At 49.8% G+C, this 22,257-nt stretch overlaps 1 protein-coding gene across 1 annotated transcript in view; it reads left to right on the forward strand.

Moving 5' to 3' along the window:
- Window positions 1-13,044: 13,044 nt before the first annotated feature.
- ARID3A (AT-rich interaction domain 3A) overlaps window positions 13,045-22,257 on the forward strand; it is an 85,340-nt gene continuing 76,127 nt past the window's right edge. The window contains exon 1 of the mRNA XM_054013713.1: window positions 13,045-13,231. The gene's annotated coding sequence lies outside the window, so the exon portion shown is untranslated. The remainder of the gene's footprint in view (window positions 13,232-22,257) is intronic.

The raw sequence follows: 22,257 nt of genomic DNA on the forward strand, positions 1-22,257 counted from the left end.
GGGGTTTGTTCGTGGCTCCCTGTAACTGGGAGCACTGCCCCTTTAAGGGCCGGGGGCCCGGGGCCAGCCCTGTTAGATTATCAGACCCAGCTGGGAAGGGGCCAGTGATTGCTATAAAGGGCTTTGTTAGAGGTGGGGAGATATGGGAAGGAAATTAGTGCCTGTAGCTGGGGGAAGAGAGAGGCAGCCAGGTCACGGGAATAGCTGCCTTGTAAATCAACTGTGCCCTAAAGCATGGGCCCGAAGGGACTTTGGGTGTGGGCTGGGGAGACAGGTCAGTAGCTTTATCCTCCCTCTTTGGTACTCCTCAGAGCCCTGCTCTACCCCCCATTGTCCCTAAACCTCGCACAGCTCCTGACATATATGTTTCACTCTATATGCATCCGAAGAAGTGGGCTGTAGCCCACGAAAGCTTATGCTCTAATAAATTTGTTAGTCTCTAAGGTGCCACAAGTACTCCTGTTCTTTTTGAGGATACAGACTAACACGGCTGCTACTCTGAAACCTGACATAAGGATGCCATCTTTGGTTGGCTGAATTCCTGGAGGTGTCATCACATGACATTATCTTTAATTAAAAAGTAATCTTTAACTCCAGGATAATCCTGGAGGCTTGGCAACCCTACCCCACACCCACTTTGTTGTAGGACAGTGATTCTCAACCTGGGGTATGCGTACCCCTGCGGGGTACATCCACTCATCTAGATATGTGCCTAGTTTTGCAACAGGCTACATAAAAAGCACTGGCAAAGTCAGGAAAGACTAAAATTTCATACAATGACTTGGCTATACTGCTCTGTGTCCTGTAAACTGAAATGTAAGTACTATATTTATATTCCAATGGATTGATTTGATAATTATATGGTAGAAATGAGAAAGTCAGCCATGGTTCAGTACTAGTGGGCTGTGACGCTTTTGTGTCTGATTTTATAAGCAAGCACCTCTTAAGTGAGGTGAAACTTGGGGGTAGGCAAGACAAACGAGACTCCTGAAAGGGGGACAGTCGTCTGGAAAGGGGGAGGGCCCCCGGTGTAGGGCCCGGGAGCTGGAAGATGAAGTCAGCTGAGTTCAGCCTGGCAAGACATAGGTTTGTCACAGTGAGGGTGACGAGCAGATGGCCAAGGGATGGGGTGAAGTCTCCGTCACTGGGAATCTTTCAGTCAAGGTTGGAGATACAAATATACACCCTAGTTAGACCCCAGGTGATTGGGCTGGATGCAGGAAGTGCTGGTCGAGGTTCTCTGGCCCGGGTTATGCAGGAGGTCAGCATCGAAGATCCCAAGAGCCCTGCTGGCCTTTGCATTTATTAAACCCCCTGGCAGTTCAAGCAGCCCCCGTGCATGGTCCCATTGAGCAGGGCACCTTGGAGAGACGCAGGCTGTGATAGTCAGAAGCCTTTGCAGTCCAGGCAGATTGGGTTTGCTCTTGGGGCCGGGCACCAGAAGCCAGCAGGGCCTTGACAGCCCCGTAGCTACAGCTGTTTGGTGGCCTGTGTGAGCTGGCGTATGTGAGACCCGGCTGACAGGCCCACGGACAGCGATTCCGGGCACCAGGGCAGAATGGTCAATGGGACCCCTAGAAAGGGATGTGCCTGCCCGGCTGCCTTCGCCACTGCCGGTACCACCCAGCACGCACCTAGGAGCCAGGGCCCGATTAACCTTTTGTGGGCCCGGTGCCAAACATATTTGTCGGCCCCCATGGGGGCAATGGAGCATGCAGGGAGGTCAGTACCTGGAGCGAGGGGCCAGCCAGGGGCAATGGGGCATGGCATGGAGGGGGCAGCCCCACTCTGCCCAGCCCAGTGTGAGGGCACTGTTTACAAACCGGCAGCCGCCAGACGCACACTGGCCTGCCCAGCTCTCTGCTGCCAGCGTGCCCCTTCCCCTCTGGGGCTGGCCCATGCTGTGCCACACAGCCCATCCCCCACCCAACACCCTATGCCCAGCATCCCCTGCACCCGCTATGCCGAGCGCCTCCCCCCCGCCTACAGCCCCACCACAACTTCCCAGCACTCTGTCCACCACCATCCCTGTCCAGCACTCCCACAGCCCCACAATTGCCCAGTACCCCAACACACACAGATCTCCCCCACCCTGCACTACCCAATGCCCTTCCCCACAGCCCCACCACTACAACTACACAGCACTCCACACAGACCCCTAACTGCCCAGCACCCAACACACACAAACCACCCCCACTGCCCAGCACCCCCCACCTCCTCACAGCCCAGCACCCCCCCTAGAGACTCACTCCCCCATGCCCTGCCCCCTGGCCGCACTCACCCGCCCTGCCGAGCCAGCGCAGAACGGGGATCCCCTGTCCCAGCACAGTCCTAGGGGGCAGAACACCTGAAGCTTGGGAGCACAGCGCGGTACCATCCGCCGGGCCCCACCCAGCCCTATCTGCCTGGCGCTGGTGCCCGCGGCGGAGAGGAGGCATTTCCTTGCAGGGGCGGCGTGAGGCAGCCACTGACTTCCCCAGCCCACTGCTTCTGCAGAGCAGGCCCTGAGGCCTGCCTGGGCAATTTAAAAGGGTCCGGGGCTCCCGGCCACCACCGCTACCACGCCCATCGGCGGGCCTGCCCGCCAAACCCCCATTGCAACTGTCCTGCTTCAGGGCAACAATTTGAGAGAGGCAAAGGGCTCCCCCAGGCAGTGGTGCTTGAACTCCCCTCGTGCCCAGGGTAGAAGCAGGCTGGCTGGGGATGACGTGGCTGGAAGGCTGGAGTTCCCATCGGTTTGCAAGCAGACCCCAGCTTTGGTTGGATTTTGGATTTGGAGCCATGAGGTCCAGTCCTTGCAGCCGGTGTCCTGTATGCACCAGCTGCACTGGACTGCAGCAGGCTACGGCAGGTGTTGGTCGCCCTCTAGTGGTGATGATTTGCCATAAAACCCATCCAAAACAAGTCTGACTGTCCAAAAAACATGCCAAAAATGCACAAAGTAAGCGGGGACGGTCACATAGCCGCTATGAATGAGGGTGGGGAGGAGTCTGGGGGGAAAGTTGGGCATCCCGTTCCCCCTGGCTCTGCCAGAGCCCCTCAGATCCCCTGCTCTTTTGAAACACCCAGGTAGGGTGACCAGATGTCCCGATTTTATAGGGACAGTCCCGATATTTGGGGCTTTTTCCTATATAGGCTCCTATTACCCCCCACCCCGTCCCGATTTTTCACACTTGCTGTCTGGTCACCCTACACCCAGGCCTAGGCAGTTATACCACAGTGCCCAGAAACTGCAGCGCTAAACTAGGCCCCTCGCTGGAAGCCTCATGTAGCGAGACCAAGGACTAAGAAGGCCACGAAGCCTGAACTCCTCAGTCAGCCCCAGGGTGGGAGAGGCCTGATAACCTCCGAGTTGAGAAACAACAGCAGAGCAGAATAAGGGGAGCTGGGACAGGGAGACCACCAGCCCTGGTGGGGGAAGATTTCATTGTCGGGGGGGGGGTACAGGGGAAAAGAAACCTCATCTTTGACCCCCTGATGCTGAAATATTCCAACCCAGTGCATTTTCAAGTACATCCTGCTGGGTGAAGTAGCTGATCATCCTAGAGGGGGGATTGTGGGGTCTCCTCGATAGCCAGCGACTAGTGTTGGCTTTTATGGGCACCTAACTGGACGGTACCGAACAGACAAAGTCTTGCTAGCAATAGTGAAGTCTGTAAATTCGACCCTGCACGTGGACGCCTTGACAATGGAACAAGTGAGCCCAGCTGTGACAGCATCTGGGGACGGAGGGGGCGGGGGGGGGGTCTCCCTTTCTGAATATCTAACCTGCAAGGCAAAGCCACTTGAAACTTCACCTGCCCTATCTTCGTTCCCCCCACCCCCCAACGCATCAATCGGTTTTAGTGTGTGGTGTTCTCAGGCTGGAGGGAGGGTCTCTGAGTGTTCCAGAAAGGGAATAAGAGGCGGTGGAGGGAAATGAACGGATGAATGAACTGAAATGTTCGTGCCTGCTCCGGCTTTTGTGTGAAGACAAATGGGGCAAACGTTACGTTGGCTTTCCAGCTAGGCCCAGCGAGTGATGGGATGGGAAAGCACTCAGAGCAAAGAATGACCGGGGACAAAGGAGTTTCTGATTCATCCTACAGCTTTGGCACGGCGTGGCATTGAGGGGTTTGTATCCAGCCAGTGACTCCCAATAGTCCCTACTAGAGCTGGGCATAGAATCCAGTTGTCCTGATTCCCAGTCCTCTGCTCTAACCACTAGACTCTACTTTCCCACCCCAGAACAGAACCCAGGTATCCTAACTCTCAGTCCTTTGCTTTAACCTCACTCCACTCCCAGAGCGGGGAACAGAACCCAGGAGTCCCGACTCCCCATCCCCTGCTCCAGCCATTAAAAAGCGCCTCCCCTGCAGCTTAAAAATCTGTAACATTACTGTTGGGGGGGGGGGGGGGACTTTGCTTTGGCAAGACCACAAACCATCAGCTCCCTTTACCTCAGCCTGCTCTTCCAATGTGTAATTTTTGCAAAAAAAATAACAAGATAATTATAAACGTATTTCTTGGAAGATCCTTGGCCTCCTTGCCGACCCTAATGCTGCTGCCTGGTGTTTCAGGACTGCTGGCCTGCCGTTCAGCATCCCAGTTCTGTGAGATACATGCACAACTCACCTGCCTCCAACAGGCCTCTGTGGTCATTGCTTCTCACGCCACTAGATGGCGAAATGGCCCCACCAGAACGAAAGCCAGCACATGGAGGACAAGCTATGGCTGAAATATAATATATTAATTTGCAATCACAGGCCCCATTCAAGTCAATGGGAGCTTTGCCACTGATTCCAATGAGTGTAGGGTCTAGCCCATCTAGAACTTTTCAGCCATCATGTGATAAAGCCAGCAGAAGCATTATTATTCTCTGTTTTAAAGAGAGGGAAACTAAGGCACAGAGCGGCGGAAGTGAGTTGCTCCAGGTCGCATAGTGAGTCAGGCTGGGAATAGAACCCAGGACTCCTGACTCCCGTTCTGAAGACCTTTTTCCCAGAGGATTGAAGGTGCCTGCTCCTATTCCGCAGGGGCGCCCCGGTGGGATGTGAGCAGTCTCAGGCTACGGACCGGAGCAGGCGGCAACGGAAGGTCAGATCTGGGTTAGTTAGAGGCCCCTAGGCGTAGGGAACTACGGGGCTGAAGCAGGATTACATATACCTAGACCAGCCCTGCCGGGTGTTTGTCATGTACCGCTTCATCCTAGATCGGGCAGATGCCTCCTTTTAAGTGGCAGCCAGCGTGTGTGCGCGTGCTCAGGTCCGTCCCCATGTGAATTCAGCTTGAAAGGCTCCTTGGTAGAGGCGCGAAAGCCTTGGAAAGGTGGGATTTCCCAAGTGCTCAGCACCCAGAATTGGGAGCCGCTGAGCGCTCTGGGGCATTTTTTACTACGTTGCTGGCCTGTGCAGGTGATTGGAAAGCAGCAGCCACCCCTGCTCCCAAGTGAATCCGGTTCTTGTACCCAGGATCCTTTGGGGGCCATGGCCCCCACTGTGAGATTCATAACACGCTTCCCACCTTAGCCAGTGGGATGTGAAGAACCCGAGAGCAGAGTTTTCTATGATTTGCCCAAGCTCAGCTCTCCTGCTGGGGAGGAGAAGTTGGTTTTGACGTGAAATCGCTTTGGCCCTGTAAACCCCCTTCTGCAAGGCATATGCTTTGGGCACGACCTCTATGATCATGAATATGGGAGCTGATAACCACAGCAACCCTGGTTCCTCCTGCTCCTTTATTTGCCCAGAAGCCCTTTCCAGTAGCCACTCCCCTCACTAGCCTTGCTTGTAATTCTACCCTCCCCGAGAGGCCCTAAGGGCTACTATTCCGCCTAGCAGGCAGGATATAGTTACAGTCACTCTGGTTTGTTTACTACAAGCCTTGATCTGCTTTAGGGAGCGTCCCCAAAGTGAGACATTTTCTTTCCACTTCCCTCGAATGCAGGTGATTGTTTTCCATACACTGGCTCCCTGTGGGCCTTTAACCTGCATGCCCATCTGGGGCTGGTGCGATTCAGTTCCCCAGCGGCCAAGAGAGGCTGATTCAGTGGCCTCCAGGTGCCTAACTCGACAGGATCCAGAAATGGAGATTGCCTTGACAGCAGCACACAGCTCGGAGCAATGGACTCCCACTTAGCCGTTGCACCATTCTGGTCCCGTGGCTGTTTGCACTCACTTTGCTGCCTGAGACGCAGTCTGCTGGAGAATCGCTGCCCGGTGTGCTTCGCAGAGGGAAAGACCTCAAGTTGCAAACCTGAAGGCACCAGGTTAAGGCAGGGTAGGGAGCAAGACAAACAGGTTGATTGACTTCAGCACGCCTGCTCCCAGGAGGAAAGCAAGCAGGGCTCTCCCCACTTCTGAATCAAACAGTTTAGTCCGGCCAGCGGGGATAAGGGTTGTGTGGTTGAGGTGATAAATTAGAGGAGACACTTCCAAATACGACAGTTACTATGGAAAAACCCCAATGTCGAGTAAATTTCATCCCTAGATCCCACAGCGCTTTACTAAGGTAAGTATCATGAGCCCCAGTTGGGGAAACCGAGGCACAGAGAAGGGAAGCCTACGCTGATGGCTGAGCTGAGAGTAGAAGCCAGGTCTCCTGACTGCCATACCAGTATCCTATTCATCAGACTACACTGGGGTATTAATATTTTATTAAGAAACCCTCCTGACACCAATAAGTAATTTCCAGACACGTTCCCATCCAAATAATTCTCCAGGCAGGGACTGCTTCCTACTATCTCTCAATCACAGTGGGGGACCTGATCTCAGTTGGGGCCTCTACAGTAGAACAGTTTGTTCTGTGTCTGTATAGCGCCTAACACAACGGGGACACGGTGCACGACCGGGGCTGCAGAGCGCTCCAGCAATACAAATAATGAAGGACAATCATGTAATATTGAAACAGGTTATTTTAAAATGCTGATCCGGCCCTTTCTCAATAACAACCTACCAAATCCAGGTCCCGCCGGCTTCCTCGGCTAAACAAGCCGAGTGATGACCCAGCCAGAGAGATCCTGATTTTCAAACATATTGCTGTGTTCTGTCCCCCAGCTCAGCACGCCTTTGTTTGGTTTTATGTTCTCTTTTTTCCATGCGAGTTCTGATCTAGCATCATGAGGAACGCTGCATTTGGGGAGAGGCTCACCCCACCGCACGGAGATAAGATGTTTCCAGGGAGTCACATTCCACATTGCAAAGGTTTGCTCTGTCCGACGTGGGATGCACCCACGTTAGGAACAAAGGCATGGGGTGGGAGGGGTTAAACCACATGGGAGCTAATACATGGAAACTATCATGGTAAAATCTATGTGGACAAGGCAGTTGTAGCATTGACATGCATTAGCCGTTAAACACAAGCCCGGTGTTTATACTGAGCTGCTAACACGTGTTAAAACAGCTATTGGCTTGTCCACACTGCGTCTTCACTGCAAAAACAGGTGGGATTTGAGGTCTAGCTAGTTCTCTCTCGGGAAAATCCTAGTGGAGGCGAGGCACAGGTAGTTTTTACCTCGATGTAGTTAGTCAAGGTCGATCCATCTCGCACCTGGGGTTGACTTGGACCGACTATATCAAGGTGAAAACTACGGAGCCTTGTCTTTAATGGGATCGGAGCTCTCTCGCTGAAAAGACACACCTGGTTTTGGAGTGTAGAGCTGGAATAGGATTTGTGGTAGCAGACACATGTGGAAACACCTTTTTTTTCCTGGTGAAGAAAAAGCCAGTAACTGCACCAGGGATCTGCCCCTGCTGGGCCCGATGGGGTCGTTTCTGAACCGCCCTGCCAATCCAGTTGAAGGGGGTGGAGGGTGAAACGTTTGCCGATAGCCAGCGGCGGCTCCAGGCACCAGCGCTCCAAGCGCGTGCCTGGGGCGGCAAGCCGCGGGGGGCGCCCTGCCAGTCCCTGCGAGGGTGGCAGTCAGGCAGCCTTCAGTGGCATGCCTGCGGGAGGTCCGCCAGTCACTTGCTGTCTGGTCACCCTACGTGGCTTCGGCGGCAATTCGGTGGCGGGTACGCCGAAACCACGGGACTGGCAGACCTCCTGCAGGCAGGCTGCCAAAGGTAGCCTGCCTGCCATGCTTGGGGTGGCAAAAAAGCTAGAGCCACCCCTGCCAATAGCCACTTGCATTTCTGTGGCACTTTTCATCTGAGGAGCTCAGCGCCATTTGCAGAATAGTGCTTTGTTTACCTTCTCACGCAGGCCCTTGTATAGGGTGTTATCCCCAGAAATGCTGAGCCCCAGATGTGGAAGTTAGGAGCCTAAATACCTTGGAGGATCTGGGCCAGAGAGATCAGTTGACTTGCCCAATGTCATGTGGCAAAGACAAGAAAATCAGATCATGGTGGGTATACCAGGAATTAATTTGGCTCTAGAAGTCCTGCCCCCCCCTCCAGCTTTAACTACTAGACCATACTCCCTCCCATATCTGAGAATTGAACCCAGGAGTCCTGACTCCTCCTCGTCTCCTTTAGCCACTACACAACCTTCCCTGCATCGTTGTTATTTCTTTGTCTTACCATAATGCCAAGGAGTCCTGTTCATGGACCAAGACCCCCGTTGCACTAGGCACTGTCCCAAGGAGCTTACATCTAACTATAGGACAAGAGACAACAGAGCAACAGGCAGGAGAGTACAAGGAAATGAGACAAAATTGTGATATTTTTCTGCCTTACAAAGTTAACCTTACTTGAAAATCAGGATTTTGTTTAGTTTTGTGCCATCCATCCTTGCGTTGCTCATCATAGCAGGAACCCGAAGGAAAGGGTGTGTGATGTAGCGATCCAAAATCACACCAGTAATTATGCATGCTATGATAAGGGTAATCATCAAATGTCATGCTTCAGGGCATAAGCAGTTTGCCTGCAGGGGTCAGGAAGGAATTTACCCCATCCATGTCCAGCATTGCACAATTGTCCAGGTCACTGCACGTGTGTCCCTCTCTACAGCATTAGATACTGGCCACTGGCAGAGAGAATTCTAGACTTGGGGGACCAGTGGTATCTGACCAACTTCAGCTTTCAGACACTGGATCTAGACAAAGGCATAACAAGCGCCTTCCCCCTTCTTCTGATGCAGCTGGTAACGGAGAGCAGCTTAGAGCAGTTAGCTGCATCTCAGCTCACATTTAGGATTCAGGTGACGCTTCATAGGTACATCAGGTGTGAGTATCACAGGAAATGTTCCATCTTCTCACCACGCCCTCTTGAAGATCCTAAGGGGACTACAGGGTGAGCTCTGAAAGCTCGTAATAAAGTTCTGAACTAGGAGATTTCAGTGCAAACACCAGGGTGCTTTTTCCTCTCCCGGTTTCAGTGTATGCGGAGGGCAGGTCATCCTAACCAGCTGTGCAGATGATTAGCTGCATCTGGATCTTCATCCGCAGGATCTCCCAGCACCCAGCCCATCCTTTCTCCCCTTTAGCCTCCTGCTGCAACTTAAATCCCCTACAATGGGGAGCAGAAGGTCTTTCGCTCTCTCTGTTGGGCCCCCACTGCCTCTGGTTTTGTGCATCCTGTGTCCTGCATTCTCAGCTATGCAGCAGGGCCTGGCACGAAAGCTAGCAGGAGAGGCATCGTGGTCAGAACATTGGACTGGGAGCCAGGAACGGCTGCATTCGATTCCTAGCTCTGCTTCTCCTTCCGTCTGCAGCTTTGCAAGTCACTTAGGCCCAACTTTACAAAAGTGGTTGGGGTCCCCAACTTGACACTCCCTGGGACTGATTTTGAGGGGCCTTTTGGGTGCCCCGCACCTCTTAAAATCAGGCCCAGCATGTCTTAGCTTGGGTCCCTAAAATTAGTATCCAGTTCTGGAACTTTTGGCCTTACCCACTGTGTGCCTCAATTTGCTCATCTGTAAAATGGGTGTGTGAGAGAATACTTGACTGTGCTGCAATGTATCCGTGAGGACTGATTGGGGTTTTAGTGAGCTTTGGGGATATTAAGTGCTAATTATTAAGACCTGCTGGATTCTTTCCTAGTTTAGGAAATGCACTTTTCCTTGCCTGTGCACTGGTAAATTTGTTTTTATTGTCAACAATGAAACAGAATGTAAGGTTAAATAATTGTTCTTAATGCACCGTTCTGATTGAGAAAGATCTAGCATGCTCATGGCAGCTGTAACTGAGACATGCACATACTGTACTAACGTTAACATCACAAGCCATAACATAAAACTATAACCCCTAACTCTTATATAGCCCTCTTCACCCGTAGATCTCAAAGCGCTTGACGGGTCAGATTTTCTAGATGGGGAAACTGAGGCACAGAGCAGGAAAGTGACCTGCCCAGCAGGTAAGTGGCACAACCCAGACTGCATGCAGGTGTCCTGAGTCCCAGTCCAATGCTCTGAAGAAGGCAGGAGTCCTGACTCCCATTCCATAGCGCTAACCATAAGACCATGCTGACTCATTTGTATACGCCCTGTGACAATGGACTGCGCTTAACTTTCCACACACACAGTAAATGTCAAGTGAAGCATAGTATCGGGGGGTAGCCGTGTTAGTGTGGATCCACAAAAACAACAAGGAGTCCGGTGGCACCTTAAAGACTAACAGATTTATTTGGGCATAAGCTTTCATGGGTAAAAAAATCTCACTTCTTCAGATGTGTCAGTTTGCCAATCAAGGTAGCTGTACACTATAACTTTGAATTTCTTGACTTTTTGTGTAATTAAAATTGCAACCACTGGGTTGTGTTAACAGAGGCTTGTGTCCCTAACAAAAGCATCTATTTGAACCTTTCTGGGTTGATCTTCATAGCCTTCTTGATCTAATATTAAACTGCTGTGTTGCAATTTTATAGCAGGAAATAACTTGTGTTTATAAAAATAAAATTCAAGTCCCCTGGTATTGACTTGATTGTTTGAAATAAACTGATTTCCAGCAAGAAATTAAATTGTTGCAAGGATAACATCCTCAGGGGAATCCAAACAATAATTCGGAGTCTGAGGACACCGTGATCTTCTAGTGATTGAGGTTGCAGCTGGGAAATAAGTAGGATTTACTATTTGTTTAGCGCCAGCAATGTGCATGGAGCTGTACAAAATGCAACAGTACTGCTGTGAAAGTTTCTCTTGAATGAACATGCTTAAACCAGTGTTGTCAACTCTCAGGAACCCTGAGAGCTGGCTGGTTAATACATGTTGGGGTCAAGGTACCTGACCAGCTAACACGTGTTAAAACTACAGCTGCCTTGTCCCCAATACGATTTTACCATGTGTCAGCCGATGTGTTAAAAACACACTTCTCTTCCTCGTGAACACAAGGCAGAAACGTTGAGTGATCCAGTTCTTGGGGGCCACACAGCAGACTCTTTGTGCCTGATTCTCACTCGTGCGGAGCACCTACCATTTGTACTGAATTCGACTAGAGTAGTGAGTTCTCTGCACTTCTGAAAACTGGGGGTACCAGAGTCACAGATTCATGATAGTCTGTTATGTCTGAAGTTAGACACCCCAAATAGTGGGCACGCCTGTGAGCTTTTGGCTGTAAGCGTTCCATGCCTCAGTTTCCCTCCCTGTGAAATGAAGACAGTGAGACCGATCTTTGTAAAGTGCTTTGAGCGCCACAAAGGAAAAGTGCTGTGTATTGTTATTTTCTTATAAAAAATGACACCTTTTTTATGCCCTCCCCTCTGCTCCCTGAGTGTTTTCTAGTCAGAACTGCTGATTTGACTTCCCAGAGTAGTCTTTACTCCTGGTAGTCTAGCAGAAACAATTCAGCTCTGTGGGAACATTTGCGGGCCCAAAGACCAAATCAAAGAGAGTCTGGAGCTCAAACAGAAATTACAGGCTTGATGCAGGAATTGTAGAGGAGATCAAGGGAAACATGATGATCATCTGGTCTGACCTCCTGTCAACGTTAAGATTTATTCCGTTTTTCCTTTACTGAAACATCCTTGTGAATATCTTCAAAGACGCTAAAAACTTCACGAAAACTAATCGAATCCAGGACATACTATTGAGAGAATGATCAGCCCAGAGCTAGATTTAAAAAAGAAAAGAGTTAGGGTCTGATTCTGCAAAGATTTAAGCACAGGTGGGTAATGTGAGTAGCCCCCCATTGCAGTACATGGAACTACTCCTGCGAGTAAAGGCATTACACACGTGCTCTGAGTATTTGCAAAAACAAAACATCAAATGGACAGTGCCCCTTTAAATTCTACCTTCCGGGCTCTTTTGAGACGCTTCCTAATGTGCAACACCACCAACCTAAAGGCAGTTACGCGTCAACCCCTTTTTTTTTTTTAATTTAAAGGGGCCACGTCTATATAGGTTTGTGCCTGTGGACAGCAAAGCCAACCCCATCGGCCAGAATAGAAACAGGTATTTATTTTCTAAACAAATGCAGAGTCAGGAGTCTAGGGGATGATTTCTGATGCTTTGGGGTATAATCTTTATGGCAAACTTCAAACTACTCAAAAGAAGACTCTCAAAGCACTTTGTATCTTTCCGCCTCCATTTTCCAGATGGGGAAACTGAGGCATAGACCTGCACTGAAGTCAGTGGAGCGCTGCATGGGTTTGAACAGCCTTTCAGAGTTTTACAACCCTAATTCTGCAAACGTTTAGGCAAATAACTAGTATTCGTGGACACAGCTCCCCTCCGCATCCCCTTTAAAGGGGCTTGAGTGATGGTTGCAAGGTCAAGCTCTTCATTTGCCATTTTGCAAGGATGTCATTAAAAAAAACCATAATAATCTACAGTTCCACAGCTTACACCAAAATAACACCAGCCCCTTAGAACAAGGATCGTGCCTGCAAAGATCAGAAATTATAAAAAAAACCCACAACCCCCACCAGGTAATGGGATGGCCATGCGGCTCAAAAGGGGCTTCTGGGATTTTAAATCTCCCATCATCTGGGCCGCCCCTAACCTCTGCGCGTTTTCGGGAGCAGCTGGGGAAATGGGAGATGGTCCCTGGCCGGGCAGCCCACTTCTTATGGCAGGTCTCTGATTCAGAGGTTAGGAATTTGCATCTGATCGCTATTTGTCACCCAATGATTTGTCTACATCCAGCCATGAGCACGCCTTAGGCAGAAGGGGGAGGGGAAAGGGCCAGGGCTTGCATTGCCTGAAATGAGAAATTTACCAATCAGGCCAGATAGGGGTGCATTAAAACAAACACAATTAAAAGAGAGATACCGAAAAAAGAAAAAGAAACCAGGAGCGTCCAAGTTACTCGGCAGCAAGGTGGACCAGCTGCCGGGGGTCTCGCGGGCTGCCCCGAAGCTCCCCAGCAGAGAGCCAGCCCTGGGTAAGCAAATCTCCTTTCTTCTGCCCTGCAAAGTGGGTTCAAAGCCATAGGGCCAGCCTGCCGGCTGAAACCCCAATCGCTGGGAAGAGGGGAAGGTTTGCGCTGGCTTTTAGTTTTTGCATTAGCACAAGGGGCAGAGGGGGCGCGGAGTGGGGTCCCGGCTAAACAAAGTTGCAGGATGAATGGGGGGCGCCCAGGGAGGGGGGGGGGGCTTTCCTGCAGCTGAGCCTGGCTGCAACTTTTATCGACTTCCCCCATGTCGAGCCTTTATTAGCATGATCACCCGACAACCCCCCCACACACCCACACCACCCCCTTTTTCTGCCCCCTTTAAATTAGGTGTAACTTCCAAAGAAATCTAGCCGGTTTGTGGTGGGGGGAGGTCTGGAATTCAAAGATGAAATTTGTTTGTTTGTTTCTGGGAGGAAATTCTCTTGGCAAATAGCAGATCGGACCCCCTTTTTGGGGGGGGGGGAGGGCTTCTCCCCCACCCCAAAGCAGAGACGCTGTTGAAAGCAGTGGAGCCTTTCCCCGGGGGAGAGGGGATATGCACCCGGGGAGGGCTACGTGCAAACTCTCCGCCTGGTTTATTTGTAAAGGGCTTGTCTCTGTCTTTGCAAAAGGCTCCATTTTTTCCCCCCTCTCTCGCAGCAGCCGCAAGAGTTGGACACTGACCTTTTTCCGTGCATGGCAAAGCACTTCAAACACCCTCCCCCTCCGGTCCCCCGGCAGCTAGAGAGGCCCTGGATAGTTCCAGGCACACACAGGCTATTCCCCATTCAAATCCTGAGTTTTGCTTGGGCTGATTTCCCCCCCCCCCCCCTCCCCCTCCTGGTGTATTTGGTTTTTAGAGGAACCCTCCTCATTTAGCAGTTTAAAGAAAGAACCCAGTAAAACTGACCACGTCGAGTGTGTGATTATTTCCCCCCACCACCACCCGGAGTGCTTACATGGTTGGGGTTCAGGGTCTATTGATTCTACAGGGCTGACTTGCAAATACAAATCTATATTGGGGGTGGGAGAAAAAAGGGAGGGGGGGGATGGATACGAATGCTGCCGCTAGAAATTCTCTAAGGAAGCCCTTAGAATTGCCTTTAGATATTTTTTTTTCTTTTTGGTTTACAAAACTCTGGGCTTTTTAGATCAGTCTTTTTGTTTGCCTTGTTTCTTGCTATGTCTGAATTTAACCTTTGTTACTCCTGGCTCTTTAAATGTAACCCCCCTCCCTGATTGCTGGTGTGTGTGTATGTGTGTGTCTCTATTCTGCCTCCACGCCATTTCCAGTTGTGTAAATTGTTGCATGTGGTTTTCAAGCGGAGTGACTGATGTCTGATGTCCACCTACCCTCCAAAATATAAAAGCTTGGGACCGCTTGACTTGTCTGAAAATGGGGGTGGTAAGGGAGCGTATTTAAGCCTGTCATGTAACCACTTTTTTCCCCATCCCTCCATCTCCATTTAGGCCAAGTGTCTGTCAAAAAAAAAATTAAAAACCCTGTGCTTGCTAGAATCTAAATGACTTATTGCTGTTAATTAGTTATTACAGTAGCACCTAGAGACCTATTGTGCTAGGAGCTGTGTATGTCTCTGTGTGTGTATATATAATGAGGACCCATCCCTGCCCTGAAGAGCTTGATTTAAATGGACAAGACAGTATTGGAGGGGAAGCTGAGACTTGTCTGAGGTCAGGCAGCAGGTCTGTGACAGATCTGGGAATAGAATGCAGGTTTCTGCAGTCTCTGGCGTCTCCAGTGTTAGCCTGCATTGCCTGTCAGTTTGCCTCACTAAGATCCATCTTATTAAAACAATGGGGTCAATATCGCAATCCAAAAAGAAATGGGAGAATTTAGGGTTCATGAAACTGAAGAACAAGTCGCGCTGTCTGGAGCCACGCATGGAATAAGCAAGGCTCGCTTTCAACATCCCGCAACTGCCAAATCCTTTGCTCCCCAGCTTTATGGTCGCCCCCCACCGCATCTCCGTCCTGTGCTTGGTCTCGACTTGTCCTCTGCAAACTCAAAACCTTTGCTGGAGGTTGCTTCTTGAGAGGCAGAGGTCTGACGCAGGAAAGCGATTGTGTGTCAGGATTGCAGAGTTGTTACCGTGCTGCTTCGTGGCTAATATTAGTCCGTCCTGTTAATGAGACCACAAACTTCTAATCAGGGCAGCTGGTGGGAATATTAAATGGAATTTATTGACAGGCACATTCTCTTTAAGATTTGTTTTGGCAGTGCCTAGCACAACTAGGCCCTGATTTCCCAATTAAGGCCCTTGGTTGTTACTGTAATATAAATAACTTACTGACCTGGAGGCTCTAGCAATTCAAATGACCATGGTGTTTGTCGTCTTTTCCTGTCCTCGACTGTAGCTTAGAGTTGCTGTGTGTAGTTAGAAAGCTGCTTCGAGTGCTCCAGGGGTGGCTGCCCTACACTGATAGACGTAATGATACGCTCTGTATTTTAGTTTGTAAAGTGGCTTGGGGCCCTGGGGGACAAGGTGCCATTTAAAAAGTTGCTGTAATCTAGTAGAAATAGTTTATATTTAAGGTTATACCAGCATCTTTGTTTCATATTCCTAATTTCTGTGGTTTGGCTGTTCTTACAACTCGTAGCAATTTTTCTTTCACCGAAAGTTGAGCGGGTGCAGTTTTCCCCGAACTCAAATTATTTTAACTACAAGCTAACGTTCTAAGGAGCTTGTTTAAAATCTGTTCTGACAGATATTTATTTCCCCTTGTATCTTCAACAACAAAACTTTAGCATTCAAAAGGATACTTTCCAACGTTTTGTAATTGTGTGTGTATCTAATGAATAAACTGACGGTACATGCACCCTTCAGAACTTGGAATGAAAGGGAATACAGTTTAGTGGCTAGGGCAGGGCTCTAAGAGTCATTTGCTGTGTGATCCTAGGGAAGTCACTTCTCTCTGGGCCTCAGTTTTTGTATCTGTGAAATGGGGATAATATCCATTCAAGACGGTGGGGTTACAATTTAAGTAGGCCCTGGGGCCATCTTTCATTCTGCATTTCCATTCGTTCCATGGTTTCTGGTCCATGACTGTGCCTTGAGGCACCATGACAATACAAATGGCTTTAATTGTTCCAATTGTATTTTTTTTGGAGATCCCTGGGCTACTTCCCCACTGCCTCCTGTCGCTGGTGTGTGGGTGGGTTGATTTCTGACACCATCGGGATGGTAGTATTCTGCACTGGTGCCAATGATGACAATAGACACAGGACAAACACCACACTCCCTTGTTTGGTGTCGGGGTGTGCATGTGTTGCTCTTTCTCTTAGAGCTTCAGCTCCGAGACTATGTGCGAATCTCAGATTTCTTTCTTTTTTTTCAGTTTCTAGCCCTCATGGTTGCACTGACAAGATTGAAAACATGAATTCTAAAGGCTAAAAAAAATCAGAAGGCCCCAACCCTTATGTAGGTGTAAATCCCATGATTTTTGCGGGGCCTGACTCTCAGGTTTTTGGACACCTTCAGGCGGGTGACATCGGTACAGGCAAGACCAAAAGCCACTTTCTAACACTCACCAACGTGATCAATGTGGGCTATCGATGGAGTTCTCTGTTCTCTCCTGCGGCTCGCTCAACCGTGCCATAGCAACAAACAAATTCTGGGAGGGAGGAAATGGCTTCTCTTGCTTTAATGTGTGGGAAGACCGAAAGGGGAGGGGAACGGACACAGTGGGCAAAAAAAATACATTTAAAAACAAAAAGCAAAGCAACCTGTCTATGCTAAAGGAGGATCTGCAGTGTTTCTTTAAAACCAGACAGCCGTCCCATTTTCCCCATGGCCTGATGCAGGGTGTCTTGCTCCATGAGAGGGAGATCAAGGCAGATTTCCCCCCCTGTTCTGGCTTTTGATTTCTTTTTTTCCTCACCTGATGTAATTTTTAAACCACGGCAGTATACTTGCAAGAAAACCCCTCCCCCCGCGTTGTTGATCTTCTGATTGTTCCTTAAATGGATTCAAGGTAAACTGAAACCAGTTGTCCACTCCAGGTCATTACGCCGTGTCTGTGCATGTGCTATGTGGCTAGGCAGCGTGACACAACAGAGCTGTCCATCGACTTGCAAAACCCTAACTGCCTGTTATGGCTTATTTTTAGCTGAATTCAACTGACACCTTTTTTTTTTTTTTTTTTTTTTTCTTCTTTTGAGCACCTGCTCTCGTGGGAAGTCAGTGGGGTTAGCAGCTGAAGTGCCAACGTGCTTGCTTCTAGCACATCAGACTTCTGAAACTATTTTTAAAATGAGTCCAGCAATGCCCGAGATCCAGGCCCCAGTGTGTCAGGTGCTGTACAGGCATGTCATAAGATCGTCTCTGAAGCACTTGCAGTCTAAAGGGACATGACGGCTAACGGGTGGGAGGGGAAGTGGCTTACCCAAAGTCACACAGTAGGTCAGCGGCTAATCTCTGGAATCCCTATCCACTAGACAACACTGCCTTGCATAGGGTGTGGTTTTAATTGGCTTCCACAGATATCACCAGGCCTTTGCCTCTGACTCTCATTGAATTCAAGGCCCCTTCTCCCTTACATTCTGATGTGGCTTTCAAGATCCACTAAATGGATCTGTTCTGGCTGGGGGTTCAGGAGGGAACCCCTTACTTAGAAAATATTTATTTTGACGCTACATCCATCTCCATTAAGAAAATGATCCATGGAGGTCAAACGGCAGGTAGCCCGTGGCAACACCCCTTTCACTTGATGCACCGCAGCCAGGGATGAAAAGTGTGTGTGTGTGTGAATTGTCTCGAGACCTGCGCCTCTACCCATTGCATAGGTGGGAGGGCCTCTTTGGAAAGCAGTTTTTCACTGGGTACGTTTGTCCAATCCACAAGAACAAATTTCCACACTGGCTTCCCAAGCCCCCTTGCCCGCTTTCATAAGCATGGTTAGAAATTCATTTTGCCCAGGGTACAATTGCACAGGAATATAGTAGAAACCCGTACAAGAGATCACTTGATGTAGACCCCCCAAAATACCTTCCCACCCCCAAAGAATACAGTACACCTCTGCTTTAGCTTTATTAGAAGGCAATGGATTTCCCCCCCACCCTCCGTCCCTCAATGAGCAACTTCTTACTACAAGATCCTTTGTATTGCCAGAAGGTGTTGGATGAAATTAAGCTAATCGTACAAAAGAGACTTCTAGTTGCTCTGGTTTTTGATCCGTGCATTGATCAAAGTTGGCAACTCATAGCAAAAGAAGAGAGCCAACCACCAGAGAAGTGTGACTTACAAGCTCATGGTTACTGTAATGACTCGTGTTCCAGTTGTGATCTGTCTCTCTATGAATGGAGCTCACCACCCTTTTCTTGTAAACGGAGAGGGCGGAGGAATAAGCAGACTTCTCAGCCTTGTTTGTGCCTTTCCCGCCGTTGCGATCACGCCCTCCCTTCCCTCCCCCGTTGGTAACTGCTGTTGTTATTTATGTTGCAGTGGTGCCTAGAGGCCTGGGCTGAGATCGGGGGGCCCCATTGGGCCAGGTGCTGCACAAACAGATAACAGTCCCTGCTCTAAGCGCTTATGATAAAATGCAGGAGCAGTAACAGACGAAGTGACTTGCCCAAGGTGACCCAGCGCGTCAGTGGCAGAGATGGGAATAAGAATTCTGTTCTCCTCACTCCTGTTTCCATTGCCCTGTCCTCCAGACCATGGTGGGAGCCCTAGTATGGGCCAGTGCTGCTGGTGTTTGAGCCGTCCTGTGTACACCTGCTGCGGTCAGGGTTGGAGGATGTCCCTTACTGCACGGGACTGCTACGAAATCTAACGTGTTTCCTGTGGTGGCATGAGGCATAAGCAGACCAAGCAATTTTTTGGGGGCCCTGATTTAGTGTTACCCACAAAATACCATGCATCTTATTTAATGTAGACTTTTTAACGTACGTGTGTGTGTGTGTGTGTGTGTGAATATCTGGTTTGTGGAAATAATGCAATTAGTATTTTTAAGGGGTGGGAAAGGGGGCCCAAAATATTCCCGGTTAAGGCCCCCAGTGGGCTAGCTTGTTTTCTCTGCCACGACAGCTGTGAGGTTATGGGACCCGGTTATATAAAGCAGTCCCCACCTCATGCCTTTGAAATGCTTTCTCCTCTTGCAGCATGGAAGGGAGAAAGCGACATCCAGGTTGTGTTCCATTGGCGCTGCAGCGTCTGGCTTTAGCAGGGCAATGTGAGGACAAAGTTAAGACTGTTCAGGCCCACGTGCACTGCGAGACAGAACCACGTTTGCAGCCGTCGGCGGATAAGTGCTGGGTGAGCCGGTCCCTCCTTGCTGGACTTGTACTTTGAGCTCTGCCCAGAACTGGGTTTTGAAACCAGGGGTCTTGCCTGGCTTCCTGATTTGGTGTGCATGGGAATCTTCTATTCTGAGAACTGTGCTTGTCAGACCATATGGGAGCAACCCCTTCCCCACCTCTGCTGTAGAATTAGGAACACAGGAGCTGACATATGGGGCTGGAGCAATACTCTGACAGCACTGGTGAAGGTGCAAGAAATCTGGGTACGTGGACACAATTAATGTCCCAGCCACAGTCCAGCTGGGACCTTGTTTTATGGCATGGCAGGCTGGAAAGCCTGGCTCATATAGATAAGAGAATCTGTGTTTAGTGGCAGCATGGGCTAGTGGATAGAGCACTGTCCTGAGACTCAGGACACCTGGGTTCCATTCCCAGCCCTGTTGTGTCACCCTGCGCAAGTCACTTCACCTGTCAGTGACTCTGTTTTCCCTCCCACTTTGTCTGTCTGTTGACACTGTAAGTCCCTTAGGGCAGGCGCTGTCTCTTATGTGTCTATACCGCATCGAGCGCAGCGGGGCCCTGAGCCGAGTGTAAGCCTCCAGGTGCTACTGGGATACCAATAGTGTTTAAACAGGATTCCTGTCCACCTGGGCTAACGAACTGCGGCGTTCTCGATGCTGCTCCCTAGACCCAGCATCTTGTTCGCTCTTGGGGGCCCTGGGTCTGGATCAGACTTTCTAGGAAGTATCTTAAAAGCCAGTTGATCCTGCTGTTTGCTTTGCAGCCGGGAGGGGTTGTGGGGATTCTGGGGGTTGGGGCTGACCTTTCACCGGATTAGCATAGGTTTGTGCCCCCCTCCAGCCTCTGCTTAGAGCCATAGACCAGGCCTTTGCATCCGGGCTCGCTGGGGTGATGTCACTGGTCTCCAGGTGAGTCCTTTGGCGGTACAGACAAGACAGTAAGAGTGTCGACTCCAGCCTTGTGCCACAACACGGCTGGCAACTCCTGAGACTTGGATGGAGAACCCCGCGGCATGGGCAGGCTGCATCTGCCCTAGCCAGACCGACCGCACGGGGCACCCTTTGGTGTGATCCTTCTCCAGATGCCAAGGTCCTTTGCTGAACGCTGGAGAAGGCAGTAGATGCTTTCAGGAAAGGCCCTTCCTCCTCCACCCTGCGTCCGCTCCAGCCACTACTTGTAACAGTCCCTTACTGAGCAGTAACTAGAACAGCCTGGAGGCACTAGTTGTGGTGTGTGTGTCAGGGGGAGAGACCCTCCCTTTATAAGTGGAATCCACCATGTCCTAGTCTATTGTGTATTACAGTAGCATGTGAGAGACCCCGCCACTGTGCTGGGGGCTGTACAAACGTAAGAGGTGTGTACGTGTTGTAGTTATTTGTGGTAACACCTAGGAGCCTCAGTCACAGACCAGGACCGCAGCGTGCTAGGCGCTGTACAGACCCAGAACAAAGACTGCGTCTGCCCCAAAGAGCAAGTATAAGAAGAGACAACAGGTGGGTACACTCTGTATTAAACACCAACCCGAGACGGGCCTGGTCTAAACACCAGTTTTTGTACTGGTGTAACTTTTTTGGTTCGGGGTATGACTTCTGGTTTAAAAAAATAATAATAATTAGCACAACTCCTAACATGGACACAGTTGCAGTGGTAGAAGGCCCCTTTGCACTTGGGGAAGCAGCTACACTGGTGTAAACCTCTCTATACCAACATAGCTGCATCCGCACTGGGGTTTGTACCGCTGTAATGATAGGGGTTTAGTTAAGGCCATGCAACTTCCTTGTGTAGACCAGGATGGATGCCACACAGATTCCTCACACCTCCCCTTGAGGGTTTCCATCTTGGTGGAGGAGGAAAAGCCAGCCATTGTGTCTTTTCATAGCTAACTACCGGCCTTTTATAAACCTGCTTTTGTCTCCTGTCCCCTCTGCTGCCTACGACATCATTAAACAACGAATGTCTCCAGCATGGGGTGGGGGCTCAGAATGCCTTCCCTGCTAAGATGCTTGCTCTGTTTTTTTTCCCCCAGCTCTAACCTCTTGGAGAACTGGTTTGAGATCAGTTGTTCTCCTCGGAAGGTAGGACAAGAAGTAATGGGCTTAATTTGTAGCAAGGGAGATTTAGGTTCGATATTAGGAAATCTTTCTGACTCTAAGATAGTTCAGCTCTGGAACAGGCTTCCAAGGCAGGTTGTGAAATTATTATTATTATTTTTTTTTTTTTTAAGAACAGGTTGGACAAACACCTGTCGGGTGTAGTCGAGGGTTTACTTGGTCCTGTCTGAGCGCAGGGGGGCTGGACTTGATAACTTCTCCAGGCCTCTTCCAGCCGGACATGTCTCTGAATTGTTTCTAACCACCTGTGAGCTGCCAGGGTCCCAAAAAATCCGATTGCCTCGTCTTCAGCAACAAATGAACGCCTTACTCCTGGCTGTGATAGCTAAGAACAGAGCTCGGGCTTTATTCACTTTATTTATATTAAAAAAAACCCCAACAACTTATTTTGTCGTTATTAATCTACATGGACTAGCATAATCCTTCAGATACAACTCTCAATCCTTACGATGGTAAATTCACACCTGCGCACAAATATTCTAAATCCCATTCATAACCCTCTTCTCGCCTCTCTCCACCTAATTCCATTTCATTTAACATGCCGAGACTTAAGAGGGTCTTAGATCTCCAGCTATTAACACAGAGACCCGTTTAGAGTTAAATACGCAAGTTGTACTGCTTCAGCGGTTAGGTAAATTGGTACA

Source organism: Malaclemys terrapin, chromosome 24, assembly GCF_027887155.1.
Source record: "Malaclemys terrapin pileata isolate rMalTer1 chromosome 24, rMalTer1.hap1, whole genome shotgun sequence".
NCBI classification, from domain to species: domain Eukaryota; kingdom Metazoa; phylum Chordata; order Testudines; family Emydidae; genus Malaclemys; species Malaclemys terrapin.